The sequence below is a fragment of the Lactuca virosa genome, chromosome 8 (genome assembly GCF_052849685.1).
Source record: "Lactuca virosa cultivar CGN04683 chromosome 8, Lactuca_virosa_CGN04683_v6, whole genome shotgun sequence".
Lineage (NCBI taxonomy): Eukaryota > Viridiplantae > Streptophyta > Magnoliopsida > Asterales > Asteraceae > Lactuca > Lactuca virosa.
Window position 1 is genome coordinate 98122079 of NC_136433.1, and position 23914 is coordinate 98145992.

The 23914-nt window shown below is 35.4% G+C and overlaps 1 pseudogene across 1 annotated transcript; it reads left to right on the forward strand.

The window, feature by feature from the left end:
* The first annotated feature begins 8129 nt into the window (after positions 1–8129).
* On the forward strand, positions 8130–23152 carry LOC145133913 (myosin-11-like; annotated as a pseudogene). Its single transcript, XR_013718818.1, has 14 exons — positions 8130–8495; positions 8650–8901; positions 8990–9151; positions 9417–9529; positions 9660–9750; positions 10162–10413; positions 10504–10710; positions 10816–10941; positions 21924–21994; positions 22088–22187; positions 22279–22335; positions 22431–22568; positions 22654–22730; positions 22841–23152. The product of XR_013718818.1 is annotated as a myosin-11-like (transcript).
* Positions 23153–23914: the final 762 nt, after the last annotated feature.

Below are 23914 nucleotides of genomic sequence, written 5' to 3' on the forward strand. Positions count from 1 at the left end.
AGACCTAGTGAGAACATGGTCTTCGTAGCACGAAGGGGATTCTTGAGAGAGAGAGAGAGAGAGAGAGAGAGAGAGAGCTTATATGCAAAGAGGACAGTGGGAGTACCATTGATCTTGAAGATATTCAAGAGTCAAACGATGAAGGAACTTCTAAAAATGCTAGGGCTCAACCCGAGGAAGAAATTCAAGTTGAACCAATTGACGAGTCATTACCTCTTAGACGTTCCAGTAGAGTTAGAATGCCACCTGAGTTTTATGGTTTCCACATTACTACGGATGGTGATACATTTATCAGTGATAGTACACTGGTAAATTTGGATGAACCAGCTAACTATAAGGAAGCCATGGAAGGCCATGAGTCGGCTAAGTGGAAAGAGGCAATGGATAGCGAGATCAAGTCCATGTATGACAATCATGTTTGGAATTTGGTTGATAATGCACCAGGTTGCAAGACAATTGGGTGCAAATGGATCTTCAAAAAGAAGACCGACATTGATGGAAAGGTACACACCTTCAAGGCTCGACTGGTTGCGAAGGGCTTTACTCAAAACCCAGGGGTTGACTATGATGAGACCTTCTCACCAGTAGCTAAGATAAAATCTATCAGGGTAGTGCTAGCCGTAGCTGCGTTTCATGACTATGAAATTTGGCATATGGATGTCAAAACCGCTTTCCTTAATGGGAAGTTGGCTGAGGATGTTTACATGAGCCAGCCAGAGGGTTTTGTGGATGCAAAGTATCCAAATAAAGTGTGTAAGCTTGAGAAATCAATCTATGGATTAAAACAAGCTTCTTGCAGATGGAATCTTTGTTTTGACGAGAAGGTCAAAGAGTTTTGTTTCTCTATAAGTGAAGATGCATCTTGTGTATATGTCAAAGCTAGTGGGAGCATAGTAACCTTCCTAGTTTTGTATGTTGATGACATACTTCTTATAGGAAACGACATTCCAACTTTGCAAGAGGTTAAGTTTTGGCTTGGAAAGTGTTTCGCTGTGAAGGATTTAGGAGAGGATGCTTATATTCTGGGGATAAGGATTTTAAGAGACATGAGTAAAACGCTAATTGGACTTAGTCAAAGCACATACTTGGAAAAGGTACTAAAGCATTTAGTATGGAGAATTCCAAGAAAGGAGAACTGCCCATACAGAGTAATACCAAACTGAGCAAGACTCAGAGCATGAGTACTGATGCAAAGATAACAAAAATGAGTAGAGTTTTATATGCTTCTGCTGTTGGATCTATCATGTATGCTATGAAATGTACTCACCCTGATGTGGCTTTTGCTTTGAGCATGGTCAGTCGTTATCAGGGAAATCCAAGTATAGCTCACTGGATAGCAGTTAAGAATATTCTCAAGTATCTGCGAAGAATCAAGGACTGGGTCCTTGTGTTTAGTGGCAGTGATAACTTAAGAGTATCTGGGTATAGTGACGCCAACTTTCAGACAGACAAAGAGAACTTCCGTTCTCAATCTGGTTGGGTGTTTACCCTTAATGGAGGATCAGTAACATGGAAAAGTTCCAAACAGGAGACGGTGGCTGATTCTACTTGTGAGTTAGAGTACATAGAGGCAAGTGAAGCATCAAAGGAGGCTATTTGGTTGAATAACTTCATCGGAGACCTTGGAGTTGTTTCAGCCATCAAGGAGCCAATGGAGATTTTCTAGGATAATGAAGGGGCGGTTGCCTTAACAAAGGAACCAATAAATCGTGGTAGATCAAGACACATCGACAGAAAATACCATTTCATCATACATAGAGTAGAAGAAGGTCACCTCGTCGTGAAGAGGGTATCGTCAGAAGAGAATCCTGCAGATCCCTTCACAAAGGGTCTGAGTAGGTTCAAGCACATTCAACATGCCAGGAGAATTGGTCTGAAGGATGATATTAGATTTAGTAGTTAGATAGTTAGTTTTGAAATTTGTAACGAAATAAATGTAATTGACTTTTGGTGATTAAATAATGGAGATTTATTTATGAGTTGGATTACTACCTTATGTTTATTATTTATTTTGTGTTTCATTTTGTATGTTTTACTTCCCGAATAAATTAGATTGTTCGAACATCCACAGTCGATCATACTTTTGGAAGTAAGTAGTGAATCAAGAGTGTCATGAATTAGATTGTAGATTGTCTAAAGAGTTTTAGACATGGAAATAGTGTTGCTGCAATATTTATGAGTACTTTGAAATGGAGATTTAAATATTGGATTAACCCACGCTCAGAGAATTACTTCATGGAATTTATCATGAGTAATTCTGAAAAGATAATATCTTATAATCTTTAAACAGAGATATATGAGTTGTTGTTTACAAGTTGGTTGTGCATTAACGTATCAGTAACTTGATGTTATAAAATGTATTCTTGTGCATTATTTGATGAGTAAATAGTGCAAGAATATAAGTCAAAGTTTATATGTTCCTTTTTTTACCCTTAGGGGGGAAAAGCGATATCTTTGGTCCCCTCGATGATTTGGTGTTGACTTATAGTGTCGGACCCGACCATGACTAAATTGATGTGTTCGATTAGTAGTTCTTCGTCATTACAAATCAGAAATCGGGAAACAAAGTATTGGACAATGAGATTGATTATGTTCCATGTCTTATGTCTAAATGATATATTGCAGAACGAAGGATTACATGATCACTTATCTTAGGACACGTAGCTGACTAGGTCATAGTTCGACAACAACTTTTGAGAGCTACAATTTGTTGATCAATTTTAGAAGAATATACTGTCAATTATAGTTATTAGAATTATCCAAGTGGGAGACTGTTGGATTAGGTGTCTAAGCCCATAACTATAATTGGTATATACTTGATGTAACGCCTTGTTTCGAATTGTTCCCATGTTGGGGATGGTGATCAGGGATTGGGTATTAGCAGGCTTCGGATCCTTGAGGAATTGAGTTTTGGACCCAGTTGGAATTAGATAATGTAATTTGGATTTTTTGGGTATTCGGTTTGTGTTTGGAATCAAAGGGCATTTCGGTAATTTGTCAGTTAAGGCTTTTATGGAAAGTGGATGTCCGTCCGGAATATCTTATGTCTGGTATGAGTTGATAATAGTGCAGATCGTCTCGATACCTTTTTATGGATATATAGATGGTCGAAATCGGAGTTGTATCGAGAGAGTTATGGCCTTCGGAAGAATTAGGGTTTGGGAAAAAACCTAGTACACGGGGCGTACTGATGCGAAGCCGGTTATGCAAGGCGTAGTGTAGAGTACGCGTAGCGTAGTGCAATGATGGTTCGGGTGTGAGACCTCGTACGCGGGGCGTATGAGGAGGTATGCTGAGCGTACGAGGGGCAGATGGAAACCCTAATATTTAGGGATGTACCCTATATAAACACATTAAGTCTTCTTGGCTGGCCTCTATACCAGCCCCCAAGTCCCCAAAACCCTACAAATCATCCTTTAGCCTTCATGGTGGCATTTTGAGCTCATGGTGTCCATTTTTGGTGTGTTTGGTTCATTTCCAAGAAGATGGAGTTTGGTGCAAGGATGGGAATCAAGGAAGAGCTTATGGATCTTGCTTATGCGTCTCATTTCCAGCTTTTTGGAGGTATAAAGCTTTGAACTTGATCATTGATGTCTTAGATCTATCATTTATGAGTTTTGGTTCATTTTGGTCCCAAAAATGAGATCTAGTGGTCTTGATTCCACTCCAGGAACTTTGAGTTGCCCCTCTTAGTGTTTCTGAGGTTCAAGTTCCATAAAGTTGGCACCTTTAGAGTTTAAAACCATCCATGTTTGAGTTTGGGTCCTTTTCATGAAAGTAGAATGCTACACTTTGAGACTGGGTCTTCTTGGGGCATGCAAAGTCACCAAGTCAGTGACTTTATGGTTCTAGACGTTCATTTAGAAATGGATTTGTGGTTTGGACTTAAGGGATCAAGCATTAAGAGCTTAATGAAGGTTTTGGCTCAATGGAGGAGTACGTTGGACGTATAAGTCTATACGCGCAGTGTACAAGCCAAACAGCCTGTACGCTTAGCGTACAAGCCAAACAGCCTGTACGCTTAGCGTACAACTGAGTACGCCCTGCGTACTCAGTCAGGGGAAGTTTCACTGTTGGGCTTTGGTGTGGGCCATCTGTTGGGATTATGTGTCTTTGGGCCTGTTGGTCCATCAGGTTTTGGTCTGATTGTGAATTTGAGAAAGCCCACGAAGGGCATTGGGCCCAATTTGGAAAATTGGGCCATGATTTAGGCCACGAGTGGTTTTTTGTATTTTGGGCTTGAGTGTTTAACTTGTTAATGGGCCATCGGAATACAAAGTCTTTTAGACTAGAATGAATGGTTGGGCCTTAAGGTAAGGCCCATGTAAGGGGTTTGGGCCTAATTTGGAAAATTAGGCCATTGGTTGATTAATTGGCCTTTGGGCCTTTCAGATTGTAAGCTTGGGTCTTAGTTTGGACAAGGCTAGGTTAAGGGGTAAAATGGTCTTTTTACCCCAGGTATGAAGTAGTGGTTATGGATTGGAACCCAATTATTAATTAGGTGTTGTTTTGCTATTGATAGTTCGTGGATCTGCCAGCCAGCAACCAAGAGTGTTTCTGTATGATTCAGCAGTGCGAGGTGAGTCTTCTCACTACATCCATGGGTCGAAGGCACTAGTGCCGACCCATTACTTGTTATGTGATATGCTAGTTGTCTATGTGATGCTTGCATGGAAGACCCCGGGGGAGCCCATGGCATTCCATACAAAGACCATGGGGGAGCCCATGGCATTTCCGATAAAGACCATGGGGGGAGCCCATGGAAACTATTTGTATGTTGCATGATAACCTGTGGTTGTATGTTGTATGGTATTTTGGGTAACTCACTAAGCTTTGTGCTTACGGTTTTCAGTTTATGTTTCAGGTACTCCGATTTTCAATTGGAAGGGCTCGGGATGATTGTAGAGCATACACCACATGTTTCCGCTTTCTGTGAATTACTCTGATTTGTTGATGTTTTGCTAAAACTTAATTACTTTGGCTTTATAGGAAAGACATGTATTAACGATTTATTAATCTAAAAAAAATTATGTCATTATTTTTGGGGCGTTACACTTAAATTGATAGTAACACAGTCATTTTGGGTTGCCTCAAGACTAGCAACTAGACAGGATGATTTTTGGAGAGAGAAGTTAATTTATTATTTGATTAATAAATTGAAATAACTAATTTGTTAATATATTATGAGAATATTATATTAATTAGAAATAGTAATATTTAATTAATATTTAATCAAAAATTAATTGGAATTAATTTTGGGATTAAATAAATTAATTAAAAGTGCAGGGACTGAAGTGCAATTGTTCAATAGTTGAGCAGAAGGCAAACTAGAACCCTCCATAAGGCTTGGATGGTTTCTTAGAGCCTAAGAGATTCTAGAATAATCCTTGGTAGATAAACATGAAGGTAAATAATTACCCGGTTTAAGATAATCTTAGATTTGAGCTTATCTAGGGTTTCTTGACTGCGCTATAAATACAACCCCAACCCTAAGAATTTCGGCCACTCTTTCTTTTGAAGAGATAGCCAAAATTTCTAGCATCCCTCCTCTCTCTCAATCATTTTCCTTTGCTAGTGTTGGGTGTGAACCACTAGAGGCGTGACATTTGTGACGCTTGCTCTCAAGGCTTCAACAACACAAGGATTTTCATTGTTATTACTAAATAGCAATCAAGATATGATTCACCTAACCCTATTTGTATTTTCGAAAATATGCTAGTTGTTCTAGGGTTTCTATTTTGTTGTTCAAAGTTGTATGTTTAATTAGAGAAAACATAGATCAAGTATCAAGGTTGCATGCACACATAGGAATTATATGTGTTGCACATAACCCATTGAAAGTTTCCAACTTTATGGTCTTGCATGGCCAATAAGTGCTTAATATCAAAAACCTTAACCACTTAGCCCATTAAGTCCTTGTAGCACATGCATGGAAGGGAAGAAATGATCAAGACCACATTTTTATGCTTCTAAACACCACAAAATGCATGAAAGTACAACTTAAATGGATTGGAGTAGCTCGTACTCAAAATACCCAACTAATGGGACCACAAGGACACAAACTTCATGACTAACTTAGATCTATGAATAGAATCATTAAGATCAAAGCTTTTTACCTCAAAGTAATGACAAATGGTGATAAGATGCTGGATCCAAAGAGTCCTAGTCCTTCAAGATGATATTATCTTCTTCCTATCTCCTTCAAGATGACCAAAACACACACACAAAGCTCAATAGTGCTCAAAAGTGGATTAGGGTTTGCAAAAATCATATGAAGATGTTGGAGGCTGATTAGAGATGAGGTTGGAGACCATAAAGATGCTTAAATAGGGTCCAAACCCTAAATTTTAGGGTTTGAAACCCTCGCACGTACGCCCTACGTGTACGATGTACGCCGAACATACTAGCCCCGCTCATGTACGCCCAACGTACAGAACGTACGCCCAGCGTACAGAACGTACGCCCAACGTACTAACCTTCGGCCCAAAATTACAAAAATGCCACTATGGGTCATTTTGCAACCTTTCTCATGCACAAGGGCCAAAATGCAATATTTCTTCATATAAAGGATTAAAATTGAAAATACCTCATCATTGGGATGTTATAGATCTTAACTCTATTCTCTGTCCTGTTTGTTTAGAAAAACTTGAAGAGTAGGTTGTTGATATATGGTGGACGGTTTTTAAATGGGTTGACATCACCATGCCATATCGTGACTATTTGCATGACGTGTATAAATGGCTTGATAACTTGCGTTTATAGAAAATAAGAAAATTGGCCTTGGAAGCTATCATGGGAGTGGTCCTCCGGTTTATTTGGAGGTTTCATAACGATGTGGTGTTTGGAGATAAAAATCCCTTGTCGTGATGTCCTTTTTCAAAGTATAGTTGACTTTTCTATTTTATGGTTCGCCAATAGAAACAAAAATGGTCTTATTCTTTGGAGTAACTGGCTCTAAAATCCCCTAATGGCTTTATCTTTGTAATTGTTTTTTTTTTCTTTCTTGTTAATTCTAATATATTTTAGTTGCTAAAAAAAAAGCCTATAGGAGGGGTGTTTCATAATATGTTTATATAATACTCGAATAAAGTAGTAGATGGCGATTTCATGAATGTTATGTGAATTTTTTAAATTTAGGTCCATACGAAATGTACAACTATTCGGTTCGAAATGTACCTTACTATACATGTCATATTTGGTCTACCTTTATGTCAAGTCATAACAAATTTGTATAATTCGAAATGCAAAGCAGACTTTGGAGTGTCCTATTACGGACTTAGATGTCATTTTCCTAATACCCTAAAGAGTTAGTCTCTTGAGAAAACATTTGATTCATGTGATATTTTGTCAAATATCTATTAAATATATGTGCTTTTAATATGATGTTTTTGATTTTTGGTTAGAGTTTAAAAAAAACATTTGAGGTTAAAAGAACACCATTTTATTGTTTTTTGTGTCATAGTTAGAGAGTCTCCCTTAGTAAACTCAAACAAATAATATTTCATGTTAATTTTATTTAATATTTACATGTTAAATATTTATTATATTATGACTAGTTAATCTAATTATTAAATATAATAAAAGTAAATATATTTTATAGAAAATTATATTATGAATGTAAAGTAATATCCATAAAATTTATAGGACATGTTTGACATAAAGATTTTGAGAAGTTTTAGCTTTTAGATTCTAAGAAAAAACTCGAAAAGAGAAAAATTTTGTTTGACCGGATAAACTTTTAATTTTTTTTTTTAATTTTAATAAAAAATATGCGACTCAAAAAGTTACTTCAAATAGCTTGTGTGAGCTTTTAACTGATTTTACTAATTTAAAAAGATAAAAACTATTTTAATAAAATATTGAAAAAACTGCAACTTTCCACTTTCAATTAGTAGTTTTTGGATACAAGCTTCTAATTAGTTTTGTCATGTACATAATATACATTTTAAATGATCTTAATTATATGAAGATAGATAAGTGGCTTTTATAGATATAGATTTTTAAGATAGACAAGAATACTTTGTTAAAGAAAATTGAAAAAAAAAACCTTAAAAGAATTAATTATTTAGAATAGTTATAATAGGATTTTATAAAATCAAAAAGTGAAGATAAGATATAGTGAAGTTATGATCTCAATTCTCAGAGACATAAGCGGCGTCAACTTGGGAAGTTGTTGCTGATCGCGACATAACGACCTCGCCGGACGTCTTCTGAACTTTGATTTCTTTGCCGGCAAAAAGAATTCGACTTTCCAAAGCTTCACCGGAGAATTAATGTGTTTTGATTTTTAATTCTCTCACTGAAGAAGGAAACAGGGAGTATCTCAAAATCAAGGCGTCCCTCTTCCATTAATTCGAACTGAGAGTCGTCTTCAAAATTCAAAATCGTACTCCTTCCAAAGCCGACTTCTTGCGCTTTCGAAAATGAAAATCTCCCCGGACTTTGATTCTAAAAGGGGTTTCTTCCCCGACTTACAAAAAGCGTATCAACCCCAGGTATTTAGTTTTGATACACTCAGTCTGCCATAGTGCCGTACGTAATACCTATTAGATATTACCATTAACTTGGACTGTATATATTATTGTTCTATTAAATATACTCAATCGATATGTTTGAATCCTGAAAAAATGAGAATGGATGATCATGCAGACTGATTTGGAAGAAGCAAAAAGACATGAGATTCTGAATTTACACAACTCCCTGCAAGCAATACAGGCAAAAGTTGATGAAACAAATGCATTGCTTACCAAGGAACGTGAAACTGCACATATGCATTGTTTTGCTCATCTTCAACAGATACAGACTGCAAGGGAAAAGGGTGCACTCCAAGAAGCAAAGGATAAGCTTCAAGCGCAAGTGGAAGACCTCACTTTGGATTTACAGTTACAAAAGCGCTTGAAGGTAACGTGAACTAAACTTAATTTGAGTGATTAAATATCTGTGGTGTTAAATATTAGTATGATGAATATGAGAAGGGATAATGATGCAGACTGAGTTGGAAGAAGCAAAAGGACAGGAAATTCTGGAACTACAAAACTCCCTGCAAGCCATGCAGGCTAAAGTTAATGTAACAAATGCATTGCTTACCATGGATCGAGAATCTTCACAGGAAAAGATTGACAAATTAAGTGAAACAGTGGAAGAATTGAAGGTAATGTTGACAATGCACCCAACTCTATAAAAGTTAAATGGAATTCCATTGAACTAAAAGTATATATATCGTTTTTTTGTTAATCATTTTCCCATTCAACAGTTCAATGTGGTTTGGTTTAATCCACTTAACATTTAACAATGACAACTATATAGGCATTCCACGTCATTCAACCATGCATTGTGGATGCTCTTAGTTCTTGTCTCACATCTGAATTGAATCTACTAATTAATAAGCCTCACCTTACATAATTGTTGGCTTGTAGAGTTTGTTAGAATCAGAGAGAAACCTAAAAGAAGAAAAATCAAGTGAAAGTAAGCAGCAGAAGTTGGAAGAAACTGAAAAAAGGGCGAATCAACTTCAGGAATCTATGAATAGGTATGTTACAGCTAATTTCATCATAATGAGATTACTTTTTATTTGTCTTTCTTTGAATGCACAACAAGTCTAAAAGCAAATCAAGTCTTATTACTTAAATTTGATGTATCCTTGTCCTTATGCTTGCTAGGCTCGAGGAGAAGCTCACCAACATAGAATCGGAAAATAAGGTTCTTCGTCAACAGGCCTTATTAATGGCAGCACAGTTGAAGTCAATTTTGGTACTCATAAAGATGCTCCATTTTCATCTTAACTACTAAAAAAATGGAACAATGACAGAAGACCAAAAGTACAAAAACTCCTATGAGAAGTCCAAGTTTTTCAAAAATTCGATTAGGGTTTACGGTTTACTCATAATTTCAAAATTATATAGTGCTATATACATGAATTTGTAGTTGACAAAGAATGGAAGTAAATAAAACACGAAGTGTTTAAATTCACAAGGAAGAAAGTTTAGTGTAATTTCAAGATATATTATATACCTCAAAGACATATACCCATTTATTTTTATAAGGGGATCAAATTATGCCCATTTATGAATAAAAGACTGCTAAGTTCTCGATATGCTCTGCATCGATGATATTTTGAATTGAGTTAACTCATGTTCTTATGTCTCTTTTAAAATGTTACAGGATCTTCATAGCCCTTCAATGCAGTTGAAGGTCGCTGATATGGAGGAAAGACCACAGAAGTCACTTTATGAGAAACAACAGGAATATCAAGATTTACTCATCCGATGCATCACCCAACACCTTGGATTCTCAAAAGGGCGTCCAGTCACTGCTTGCATCATATACAAATGTTTGAGGCAGTGGCAATCTTTTGAAGTAGAAAAAACCAGCTTTTTTGATCGTATAATTCATACCATAGGCCAAGCAATCGAGGTATGAATTGTTAAAAAATCTATATATATTAATGAGGTACACCTACATCTCATTATTATATTTTTAACATTTGCTTCCTTTTTATTGAAGATACAAGGTAACAACAACCATGTCCTAGCCTATTGGTTATCCAATGTATCAACATTGCTCTTGTTGTTCACGTTGGAGCAAGCTGAAGCCAATTGCCCAGCTTTCCTGTTCAAGCAGAAGTTAACAGCATATGTTGAAAAACTATATGGGATGATACGTGACAACTTACAGAAAGAGATTTCCCCCTAGCTTAAAATGTGCATTCAGGTACTTTACTTTACTTTACTTACTGTCTATATAAATTAATTTTCTTTTCTGTTTTAAATTAAATCCCTTTGAAACTTCTTAACATGTTATTTGCGAATGTTCCAGGCACCAAGAGATTTTGAAACAGAGTTCCTAAATGAAACAAATGATTCTCAGGATATTCTCATTGATCACTGGCAAGGGATCCAAAACAACCTTGATAGCTTCCTAAACATATTGAAATCTTACTATGTAAGTGCACTATTCCTCACATCTTGTTTCTCATTTATCATGTTTTCTATAGTATTAGATATCCATTCAACATATAGAAGCTATATATAAGCGCATTCATTTCAATTAGGGTCAAATGCAAGAAGCTGAGAAGCAGCAAAATATTTTCATTGAATTGATTATTATAGCACACTATTTAATTCCTTTGTGTTACTTTTAAGCATTGAATTTAAAAGCATCTATATAGCATCATACTTTGAGAAAAAATTACCCAATTATAGCAATGTCTTCCAAATAGAAAGCTAATTTTGATGCTATAATCAGGTAGATTTTTCAAAGTGTAATGTCCCAATAAGAAAAAGATTGAAAGTGGAATGCTATAATTAAGTATATTTTTCAAAGTACTAAGCCTTAATAAGATTCTTTTTTGAAAGTACCATTCTTTAATAGAAATAAATAAAAGTACGTTCCTATAATACACAAATAAATGAAAATAGGTTTTGCTGTTTCTTGTATTTAGCCTTTACTATTATGCCATGAACCTGTGCCACTGTCACAACCATATTACCTTGTTAGGTCCCAATTGAAGCTATAAGAAAGTGAGAGTATTCTTCTTAGGGATATTCATGGCTTGCTTTTTTATTGATAGTAACTCAGTTTAAAATTTAAATACTGAAGAAAAGAAACAAATATTCCAAATTCTTATCCCACATTCTTCAGAAGTATCATAATAACAACTACTGCCTACTCCTAAGCAAGAAGCATGCATGCTGGTGAGTGACATTTGCACACTGGTCTTGCAAGGTTTGAACATGACAACCCCCTAACTGAAATATTTAAGATTCTATTTGGACATTCTTTGAGATGTTCATGGCTTGTCAGCACCCCCTCATTTGACTGCTCAAGATTAGTCTTGATGAACTTGTCGTGCATTTCTTGAGCGTTTTTCCATGTAGCATCATTTGATGGAAGTCTTTAACATTCAGTTAAACTTTCTTTGACAATTTCAATGAGTGTCTAATACTGTCTTTGATTCCATGGCCATATCATCATTTTCAATTAACGAATGTAACTTTGTACAAGCAACCAACTGTTTCACCTAATTTCTTCTTTAGAAGGGACTCATGAGAGACTTAGTAGATGAGAGAGCCTCGGAAGATTCAGCATGTGGGAAACTTTCCAATTTTATCCTCATCTAAAATGGCCCATTGAACTTGCTTCGCTTTTGACAAGCTCTTTTAAAAACAAATTATGTTTTACTGACTAGCTGAAAAGTTAGTCGATAAAAATGACGTTTGGTAAAAACCAGCTCATAAGCTAGTGGGAAATGTAAATGACATAAAACGGCATGTAGAGACATGATTCAATATTATAAGACAAATACGTAATACATTTCATTAAATTAAAGTGAGTACTAAATAACTTTTCTCCCGATTGTTTATGTTTAAGTGAAAGTTCTTGCATCTGATATCATATCTGTTACATTGTCATGAATTTCTCGCATCTCATGAAGTGACCCTCAATGTTATCATAACTCGATATATCTTTATGCAAAAATAAAATTTAAACAAGCATAAAAGGAATGGACACCATTTTAAAATAATGACTTTAAAATAGTTAGTTTTTTTACTACAAAGTTGTAAAATTAGTTAATGTGCCAAAGTTACGGAAAAATAGCAATAAATAAAAATCCATTATGGGTGAGGTGAGGCCGAGAGCCAAGAAATTGATAAAAAAATTACTAGATTAAAATTCCCTGTTGTTTACTGATTTATTGCTAATAACTATTATTTATTAACAAATGGTATATTTGGGAGAATTTTTTAAAAATTTCATAAGCTTGTTAGAACGCTAGTCTAAGTAGAGTTTTAGAAAGCTAGCTTATAAGTTGTTTAACACTTTGAGCATATTTTTCTTTGAGCTTTTCATTAGCTTATTTTGCTATAATATTGGTTATATATGATTTTGCTAAATTAATTGATTTACAACTTAGGTAATTCGATTGATCAACCTAGCGCTAGTCCCTAGTGGACCATCTCACTAACGACTTTTGCAACATTTATATATAAAGAAACCAAACCGAACTTTAAAAAATTCTTTTTTTTAAACGAAAACCAAATTGTCAGTTTTTTAAAACAGTTTTTTGTTATGATTTCGGTTATTTTGCACACCTCTACGTTGTTTGACCCTTAATTGTTCAACATTTAGAAACGGTTTCAATTCTTGCAAGCCAAATGCCCTTTTTTTTGAGTAATTTGATTAAAAAAAAGACATTGCCTTAATATTTCAAAAGTTTTTTTTGAAGATGATCCAATTGAGGTTATTATTCAAATTTCACCTAGCACAAATTTACAAAGGTATGAGCAAAATATCGGATTCAAATTGGCTTAGAAGGTAGAGGGAGCATTAGACTAAAGCACATAACTTAATACTCATAATGACTATTATTAGTCCAAAAAGCAGTTTTATGAATATCTCTAGGGCGTATTCATATATACTTGGTGGTATGTCGCTCGTAATTCAATTTTGATAAAAGTAAGTAGCTCCATGGAGCTCATCAAGCATATTGTTGAGATTATGACACATTAGCAATCACACGTCAACATTGTAAATAGAAACTTACTTACAGTTTGTTACAAGTAGTTAGAAATTAGCTGTTAGTTGTAATGTTATAGCAACGTACTTTGTAACTATATATGATGAGTTAGTTGGGAATAAACAGATTAAGAGATCTTATTACAACAACCTCTCTCTCTCTATCAATTCTCTCTACATTTATTAGTCTGTTCATGTGTTGTTCATGTGTTTGAATGGTATTCTATCTTAATCATTTCCGCATTTCTACTTGATTTCTTCTACAATATGAATACAAATCCTATTATCGATCGTAATTCCAATTCTTCTAGTAATTCTTTGCCCAAAAACATTAAAACTAACATGTTTTTGGTATCTACTCATCTGAATGGAAATGAAAACTATTCTTGATTCAGATAACATTAGGAGAGAATAAAAAACTTGGTGTCATTGATGGTACCATGAAGAAACCTGAATCTGAAGATAATGAGCTTGATGATTGGATTATTATTGATTGTATGGTCCGATCATGGTTGTTGAATGCAATTTCGAAAGAAATTGTTGGAGCCTTTGTCTTCTCCACAACTGCTCGTGAATTATGGCTTGAAATTGAAGAACACTTTGGAGAGAGCAATGGTCCACTGATCTATCAACTTCAACGTCAAATTGCTTCCATTAATCAAGGTGATTGCTCTCTTTCTAAATACTACACAAAATTGAAGCAATTAAGGGATCAATTAAATTGCCTTGTACATTTTACCTGGTTGCACCTGTGGATCTGCTAAAGCCATTTCTGATATTACTTCCTCTACACAACTCATGCAATTTCTCATGGGGCTTAATGATACATATGAAAGCCTAAGGAATCAGATTCTTGTTCTTGATCCTCTATTCCTCTTCCATCAGGTCATAAAGCATATTCTATGGCCCCAAATGTTGAGAAACAAAAGGAAGTTCAAATCAATTTTTCTGTTCCTACTGTACCAATTCAGCGAATAGCTCGTAACTCTTCCGAGACCGGGAACTTTAATCATGACTTCTGCTCGTTGCATACTTTGATCTACTACTGCACGAATAGCATTTCTTGCTGCGGTTTGAGCAGCAAATGGCGTCCCTCTTCTTGTACCTCGGAAGCCACAAGTACCGGCAGAGGACCAAGAAACCACTCGCCCCCGTACATCTGTAACAGTCACAATGGTATTATTGAAACTTGCTTGAATATGAATAACCCCCTTTGGCATTTTACGTGTACTCTTACGTGAACCAATACGTCCACGTGAACCTTTTTTCGGTATAGCTTTTGCCATATTTTATCATCTCATAAATTTGAGTCAGAGATATATGGATATATCCATTTCATGTCAAAACAGATCCCCTTCTTATAATTTTTATATCAGGTCGTTAACAAGGCTGATTATCCTTGTCTTTGTTTATGTCTTGGGTTGGAACAAACTACTCTAATTCGTCCCTGACGACGGATTAGTCGACATTTTTCACAAATTTTACGAACAAAAGCTCTTATTTTCATATTTCCCACTCCTTACTTTAATTTTGAATCCACTTTTGGGAAGAAAATAAGTTTCTTGAAATTTTCTATTTTGAATCGTATTCCTACGAAATAAATAGTGAAGTTGAAAAAACACCTAATCTTTCGAATCTTTGTTCATAGGTTATGTTTGTAAAGAATCCAAATCAGAGTTACAATGATAAGAGACAATCATCATATAAGTCTAAACAAGATTTCAAAAATAAAAATGAAGGAGATCGTTATTTTAATTTCTGTAAAAATCAGTGGAAACACAAGAGAAGCATGCTTCAAGTTGAATGGATATCCTAAATGGTATAAAGAGTTTAAAGATGAGAAGAAAGACAATTTCAATGCAACACATATGGTGAATCTGAATTCTCAAGATACTTGTTGTAAAATACGACGGATCCAAATTGACTTAAATAATAATAGCTCAATGCGGAATGGGATCAAAAATTATCAAAGCGTAATAATCACAACGAAATACGAATAAAATAAATAGAATAGAGACACAGGAATTTACGTGGAAACCCAAATCGGGAAAAAACCACGGGCGGAGGAAGCCGAGAAACAATTCACTATAATTTGAAGTGTTTACAGGGATTATGAAAGAGATTACAAATAGAGTGGGAGAGCTAAAATACACGGTGGTGTATCAGTATATATATGTAATACTTTTCTATATATATTTGGATAATTTTTGGTTGTTATGAAACTTCTCTGGCTCAGGCTATTTATAGCCAAAGAGAATACCAATTGCAAAATAAAATGCCGTCCAAATTGTAGACGTCCAATTGTAGGCGCCTATTAATTATATCTGCGCCTTCAAATTATTCAATTTCACATATACTATTCATAGTCAAATTTTGAATGCGCCTAACAAAAGAGTTCACCGTCCATTCTTTCATTCACATATATATTACTATTCATAATCAAGCTATGAATAGTGAAAGATAGACGTCCAATTTCATTTCAATTAACATATATATTACTATTCATAGTCAAACTATGAATAGTAAATGATAAGTTACTGAAATAACCCCTGAACTATTTGCCACTTGCTAATTTTGGAGACAACTTTTCCACAATCTCCACCTTGACATCAAAATTAAGCAAGTCATGCTTTACGATTAGTCAAAACCTATAACTCATCAAACTCTAAAACTTCCATAAGAACCTGCAAATTTTATATAGAGAAAAAATTGTTTCCGAAAAATAAATAATACTTCCTCCACCTACGAGCCTTCAGGCTCAACTGCGATCAGAAACACCCATCATGTCCAAACATAATTTGAACTTGGCTATAGGAAGACTTTTAGTGAACATATCAGCGAGATTATAATCTGTATGAATCTTGTCCACAACACAATCACCTTTTTCAATGATATCCCGCACAAAATGATAACGAATATCAATATGCTTTGTTCGGTCATGAAACATTTGATCTTTACTCAAGAAGATAGCACTCTGGTTGTCACAGAAAACTGTGGTCACCTTTATTCTATCATCGAGTTCTCCAAATAACCCCTTCAACCAGATATCTTCCTTAACTGCTTCTGTAATCGCCATGTACTCTGCCTCGGTAGAAGACAGGGCAACTGTAGACTGTAACTGGGCTTTCCAACTAATAGCACAACCATTTAGAGTAAACACATACCCTGTAATTGATCTTCGTTTATCCAAATCTTTGCCATAATCTGAATCAACATATCCGAACACCCCAGTGTTAGATTTACCAAAACGTAAACACATAGAAGACGTACCACGTAAATAACGAAAAATCCACTGTACTGCTTTCCAGTGTTCTTTCCCCGAGTTCGCCATGTATCTACTAACCATGCTAACAACATAAGCTAAATCAGGGCGCGTGCAGATCATAGCATACATCAAAGATCCAACAGCACTAGAGTATGGAACACGTGCCATGTAAGCCATATCAGTCTCATTAGTAGGACTCAAAGCGGATGATAGCTTGAAAATGAGCTGCAAAAGGTGTGTTGACAGACTTTGCTTCGTGCATACTGAAGCGTCTTAGGACTTTCTCAATATAACTTTTCTGAGAAAGATGCAAGATCCTAGACTTCCTGTCACGAATAATTTCCATACCTAAAATCTTTTTGGCAGCTCCTAAGTCCTTCATTTCAAATTCAGCTTTCAACTGGTCTTTTAACTTCTGAATCTCCTTCATATCTTTTGCTGCAATCAACATGTCATCCACGTACAAGAGTAAGTAGATCTTTGAACCATTGTCACCTTTCTTGAAATAAACGCAGCTATCATAGGTGCACCTGCTGAATTTGTGACTGGTCATGAAAGAATCGAACCTCTTGTACCATTGTCTAGGAGACTGCTTGAGGCCATAAAGAGATTTGTTCAATTTGCATACGTAGTTCTCCTTTCCAGGAACTACAAAACCTTCAGGTTGTTGCATAAAAATCTCTTCCTCAAGCTCAGCATTTAGGAAAGCTGTAGTGACATCAAGTTGTTCTAACTCAAAATCGTTAGAAGCAACCAACCCCAACAATACACGAATGGAAGTATGTTTGACAACTGGGGAATAAATGTTAGTGTAATCAATACCAGGAATCTGACTGTAGCCTTTAGCTACTAACCGAGCTTTGTATCTTGGTTTATCATTTGGGTTGACAGGTTCCTTGATCTTGTAGACCCATTTGCATTTAACTGGTCTCTTCCCTTTCGGAATAGGAACTAAATTCCAAGTATTGTTTCGCTGCAAAGATTCCATCTCATTTTGCATAGCGAGCATCCAATCATTTGAGTCTTTAGATTCGATAGCCTCGTCATAATTTGCAGGCTCCGTTGCAGACTCAATATTATCAGCAACAATAAAAGCATAGACAACCAAATTAGATTCAGCATACCTCTTCAGAGGAATAATCTGTCTTCTCGGTCTATCTCTTGCAATGCTTGGAGTAGTAGCTTGTGGTTGTGAAGGTGTTGAATCTTCACCAACAACATGCTCATCCGACGAAGAAGAATCTTGATGCTGATTTGTACTCTGATTAGTGGTAGGTGAAGTAGGAAGCTCCACCTCCATTTGAGCATTCTCTTTATTTGCTTCGGATGATACATCTGATGCATCTGTTCTTTTAGAAGAGTCAGCAACTGGTTGAAATATAGCAGACTCATCAAAAGTAACATCTCTTGAGATGATAATTTTCTTCAAATCAAAGCTCCATAACTTGTAACCCTTTACACCTTGATTGTACCCAAGAAAAACGCATTTGATTGCTCTTGGTTCTAGCTTCCCATTGTCAACTCGTGCATACGCTGGACATCCGAATGGTTTTAAATCTGAATAATTGGCAGGTTTACCGGACCATAACTCAAACGGAGTTTTCTTCTCGATTGCTCGTGACGGTGATCGGTTGATAACATAGCAAGCAGTCGAAGCAGCCTCCGCCCAAAAAAACTTTGGCAATTTGGAATTAGAAAGTATACACCGGACCTTCTCCATAATGGTGCGATTCATCCTTTCAGCTACACCATTTTGTTGAGGTGAATGGACTACTGTGCGATGTCGAGTAATGCCTTCCTTTTGACAATAGACATTAAACTCTTCTGAGCAAAACTCAAGTCCATTATCCGTACGAAGATACTTTAACACCAGACCTGATTGCTTTTCAACCTGAACTTTCCAATTTCTGAAGGTAGAGAAAACGTCTCCTTTATGTTTTAAGAAGAAAGAACACACCTTCCTGGAGAAATCATCAATAATAGTGAGCATATAAATAGCTCCACCTTTTGAAGCAACTCGAGCCGGTCCCCACAAATCCGAGTGGACATAATCAAGTGGTCCTTTCGTTGTATGGATACCACTTGCAAACCTTACTCGTTTTGCCTTGCCATATACACAGTCTTCACAGAAATCCAAATCAACAATCTTTTGTTGACCAAGTAAACCTCTTCGACTCAATTCTGACATGCCTTGAAAACTCATATGGCCGAGTCGAAGGTGCCAAAGACGGGACTGATCTGGATCAGAAAAAAACTTTGACACAACAGCAGCATCACTCGAAATTGTTTGCCCGTCAAGAAAGTAAAGATCTGAGGTTTTTCGTTCGGCTCTCAGTTTGTCGGAACCGTCTTTGAATACCCTGAGAACTCCACCTTTACCAGCAAACTCGTATCCCTTTTTGTCAAAGGAACTGAGAGATAACAAGTTTCTTCTGAGGTCAGGAACATATCTAACATTCCCCATGGTTCGAATAACTCCGTCAAACATACGGATCCTGACTGAACCATGTCCAAGAACTGGACATGTAGTATTGTTACCCATCAACACATAGCCCTGGTTAACCTTTTCAAATGTGTAAAACCAACTTTTGTTGTGACACATATGAAAAGTACAACCAGAGTCGAGTATCCAATCACCAGTGGAATCCAGTTTATCTGAATAAACTGTCAAAAGTTCTCCAATACCTTCGACCTCAGCTAGATCGGCTTCACCCGAAGTGCTAGCTTGTTTACCATTTGCTGCCGTCTTCTCTTTTTCTTTGTTCTTCAACTTGAAGCATTCTTCAAGCACATGTCCCTTCTTGTGACAATAGTTGCAAAACTTTCGTTTGCCTTTTGACTTGGATCTGGTTCTGTTGGAAGATTGAGAAGTTCTACTTCTCTCTGTTGTTCTTCCTCTGGCATTCAAACCTTCGGCTTTAGCATCACTTGAACCACCACCAGTAATATGCTTCATCTTCTCTTTTGAATCCAAAGCTGTATAGACTTCATCTAAAACTAGAGTGTCACGGCTATAGATAATAGTATCACGAAAATGGCTATAGGATTCTGGCAACGACGATAGTAAGAATAGAGCCAAGTCTTCATCTTCATACTGAACATCCATATTCTCTAAGTTATTTACTAACTCTTTAAATGTGGATATATGTTCAGTTAAAGAGCCTCCTTCAATCATCTTGAGATTGAACAACCGTTGCTTCAAATGCAACTTGTTTGGTAAGCTCTTGGTCATCAACAGTTGTTCCAACTTTAGCCATAAAGAAGCCGCTGACGTTTCTTTTAGAACATCTTGCAAAACATCGTTTGACAAGTGCAAACGAATTTGGGATAAAGCCTTCAGATCTTTCATCTCCTTTTCTTCTTCGGTCCATGTATCGGGCATCATATTGAAACCCAAGAGCGCCTTGTGTAAATCCATCTGAATGAGAATGTCTCTCATCTTTACTTGCCACAACGGAAATCGGGTGTTACGATCCAGTAGTGGAATATCGTATTTTACCGAAGACATGATTAATTACTTGATAAAATGATCCCAACGAGCTAATATCACAACCCGGATGCTCTGATACCAATGGTTGTAAAATACGACGGATCCAAATTGACTTAAATAATATTAGCTCAATGCGGAATGGGATCAAAAATTATCAAAGCGTAATAATCACAACGAAATACGAATAAAATAAATAGAATAGAGACACAGGAATTTACGTGGAAACCCAAATCGGGAAAAAACCACGGGCGGAGGAAGCCGAGAAACAATTCACTATAATTTGAAGTGTTTACAGGGATTATGAAAGAGATTACAAATAGAGTGGGAGAGCTAAAATACACGGTGGTGTATCAGTATATATATGTAATACTTTTCTATATATATTTGGATAATTTTTGGTTGTTATGAAACTTCTCTGGCTCAGGCTATTTATAGCCAAAGAGAATACCAATTGCAAAATAAAATGCCGTCCAAATTGTAGGCGTCCAATTGTAGGCGCCTATTAATTATATCTGCGCCTTCAAATTATTCAATTTCACATATACTATTCATAGTCAAATTTTGAATGCGCCTAACAAAAGAGTTCACCGTCCATTCTTTCATTCACATATATATTACTATTCATAGTCAAGCTATGAATAGTGAAAGATAGACGTCCAATTTCATTTCAATTAACATATATATTACTATTCATAGTCAAACTATGAATAGTAAATAATAAGTTACTGAAATAACCCCTGAACTATTTGTCACTTGCTAATTTTGGAGGCAACTTTTCCACAATACTAGTGATAATCTCTTGTATGAAAATCAAGAATCTGCTGTTGGGGTTGGAAAACTCTTTTATTCAACACGAAAATAGAATTACAATAGTAAGAGCAACTGTCACACTCAACTATTACAAAAAACCAACCTTCTCACTAACACTCTCACTCTAAGTTTGGGATTTCTCCAACATCACTAACACCCTCTCACAACAGGAACAACTCTCTGTGAGATTTGATATTTGTTTTGATCTTTGATAACTTCAACTCTCGTCCCTCGATTGCTTCTCTAATCCAATGATAACGGATATCAATGTGTTTTGTGCGGGAATGGTACATTGAGTTCTTGCTCAGGTCCATAGCACTCTGACTATCACAATTAATGATGTACTCTTCTTGTGGAAAGCCTAATAGGCAACATGCATGTTAATGACATCCATCAAAGTGCATCTTGAGGGGAGGATGTTGGGATTATGACACATTAGCAATCACACGTTAGCATTGTAAATAGAAAGTTACAGTTTGTTTTAAGTTAGCTGTTAGTTGTAATGTTATAGCAACTTAGTTTGTAACTATATATATAAAGAGTTAGTTGGGAATGACAATATCTCTCTCTACATTTCTTACTCTGTTCATACATTTGAACATATCCTCAGAAGTTGGATTTGGAAATCTATCATTGATCATTACAACATTAAGTTCTCTACAATAACAGAAAAACACCATGAACCATCTTTCTTTTTAACTGTAACAAAACTTGCTTTGAAAAAGGACTAGTGCTAGATCTTATAATCCCCAGTTTTAACAAGTCATGATCTTGTTTTTCAATTTTAGACTATTTTCCATAAAAAAACTAGATTCATCTCCTTCACATATTTTGTCCTTGTAGGTACCATCATTTTTGGTTCGGAAAATCTTCACACAAAATTTTTCTTACATCAATGCACGATTATTCAACAGGTTGTGAGACAAGAAGATTTCCGTGCATGCCTATTTATCTACACGAGGCAACCATTTTCATTTAATTTTTTATTTTCTAATCTATGATTGCAGTGTTCTGTTGAGACGAGAATGCACAACTTTCAGTAATGGAGAATATGTGAAGGCAGGGTTGTCTAAACTGTACCATTGGTGTTACAAAGAAACTGAAGAGGTAGCCTTTTATTTCTCTTCCTTTTTCTTTCTTTCTTTCTTTCATGTTATTTCTGTCTTCTTTATCTGATTTTTGAGAAATCAAATTTTAGTATGTGGGATCAGCTTGGGATGAACTTAAGCACATAAGACAAGCTGTTGGGTTCCTGGTATTCCAACTTATGTTCTTAATAGTTTATAGAATTATCTAATTGTTATCAATTCTTTGCTCAGTCAACCTTCGATTTTTATATATTGGGTTTAGGTTATACATCAAAAGCCAAAGAAGACACTGGATGAAATAAGTCATGTAATGTGCCCGATTCTTAACATACAACAGCTCTACAGAATTAGTACACGGTATTCGGATGACAAATATGTCACTAATAGCCTTTCTCCAGATGTAAGTTTTAATTAACAGAAATTTAATATATTTATTAATATTATTAACTACTAATCTCATCTCATTAATTTCCTGTGCAATTCAGGTAATTCAGAACATGAGAATGGTCATGGATTCAGATAATTCCGAGAGAAGCTCATTCTTGCTGGATGATGACTCAAGGTTTGACGTATCAGAACAAACTTCAAATTGTTTTCTATTTTGGCTTTTTTTTTTCTCTTAATATGAGCTTGTATATATCTAAGCAAACATTTCCATGTCTTGTGATACAGCATACCATTCTCTGTTGATGATCTCTCCAAATCAATGGATGAGATGAATATAGAAGATGTGGAGCCCCCACCACTTATTTGTGATGATTCAGGTTTCAGTTTCTTAAAGGGGCGAGATGAATCATGAATCATATGATCATTTGGATTTTGGATTTTGGTTTCATTCTTATTGCTGCTTGCTCACTAGTGCTCATTATGGTCCACTTATCTTTAAGTTGTCCCTGATGGGACTGGGTAGTGTGAATCAACATTAGATTGAAGATTTGTGGGCTTGACCTATTTAGTTAGTAATTGATAGATTAATTTCGGTAATGTTTAGTAATATGAGTTATTTTTTTTAAATATATCAAATTGATGAGATCGGAAAATTTAGTTAAAAATGAAACAAGTCAGAATGGAATAAACTGCTAGAAAGAAACTCAGACGGTGTATTTTAATGCATAATTTTTTTTTACTATTTTATTCATAGATTTATATTGTTATTATGATATTTTTTATAATATAGTCTTAATTTATAATCATATTTTACACACTATAAATTTTTTTTTTTTTTTTTGAAAAAATGACAAGAAAATATTTACAAGTTAAGTTAACGTGTTGACCTATGGTTTTTCCACTCCAATGATGTCTGGAATATTTTGTTTACCTGATAAACCAAATCGAATAACCCAAAACCAATTAAATCGAACTTTATTAGATTTGGTTACTATCAGTTTAAAAGTTATAAAATCGATTAAACCAAACCGAATAAAAATAACACCCATCCCCCTATTTGTTTTGGAGATTCATTATGTACGTGTACCTGATTAAAGTTAAATAAGAAGATCCTAGTTGTGGCTGTTTTTTTTCTTAAGTCTAACTTTTGATTTAGAACATCTCTAACGTTAAACCTATATTATAGGTCAAAAATATTGTCATGTCATTATTTTAGTAATATTGACATCTAATTAAACTGTTTTGCCAATGGTTCAACTCTTTTATGATTTTTTTTATTAACTTTACTACTTTACTCTTATCTATCTAAACGATATATAAAACCCCTGCATTTAACTAATCATTTTTAAACACTTCACT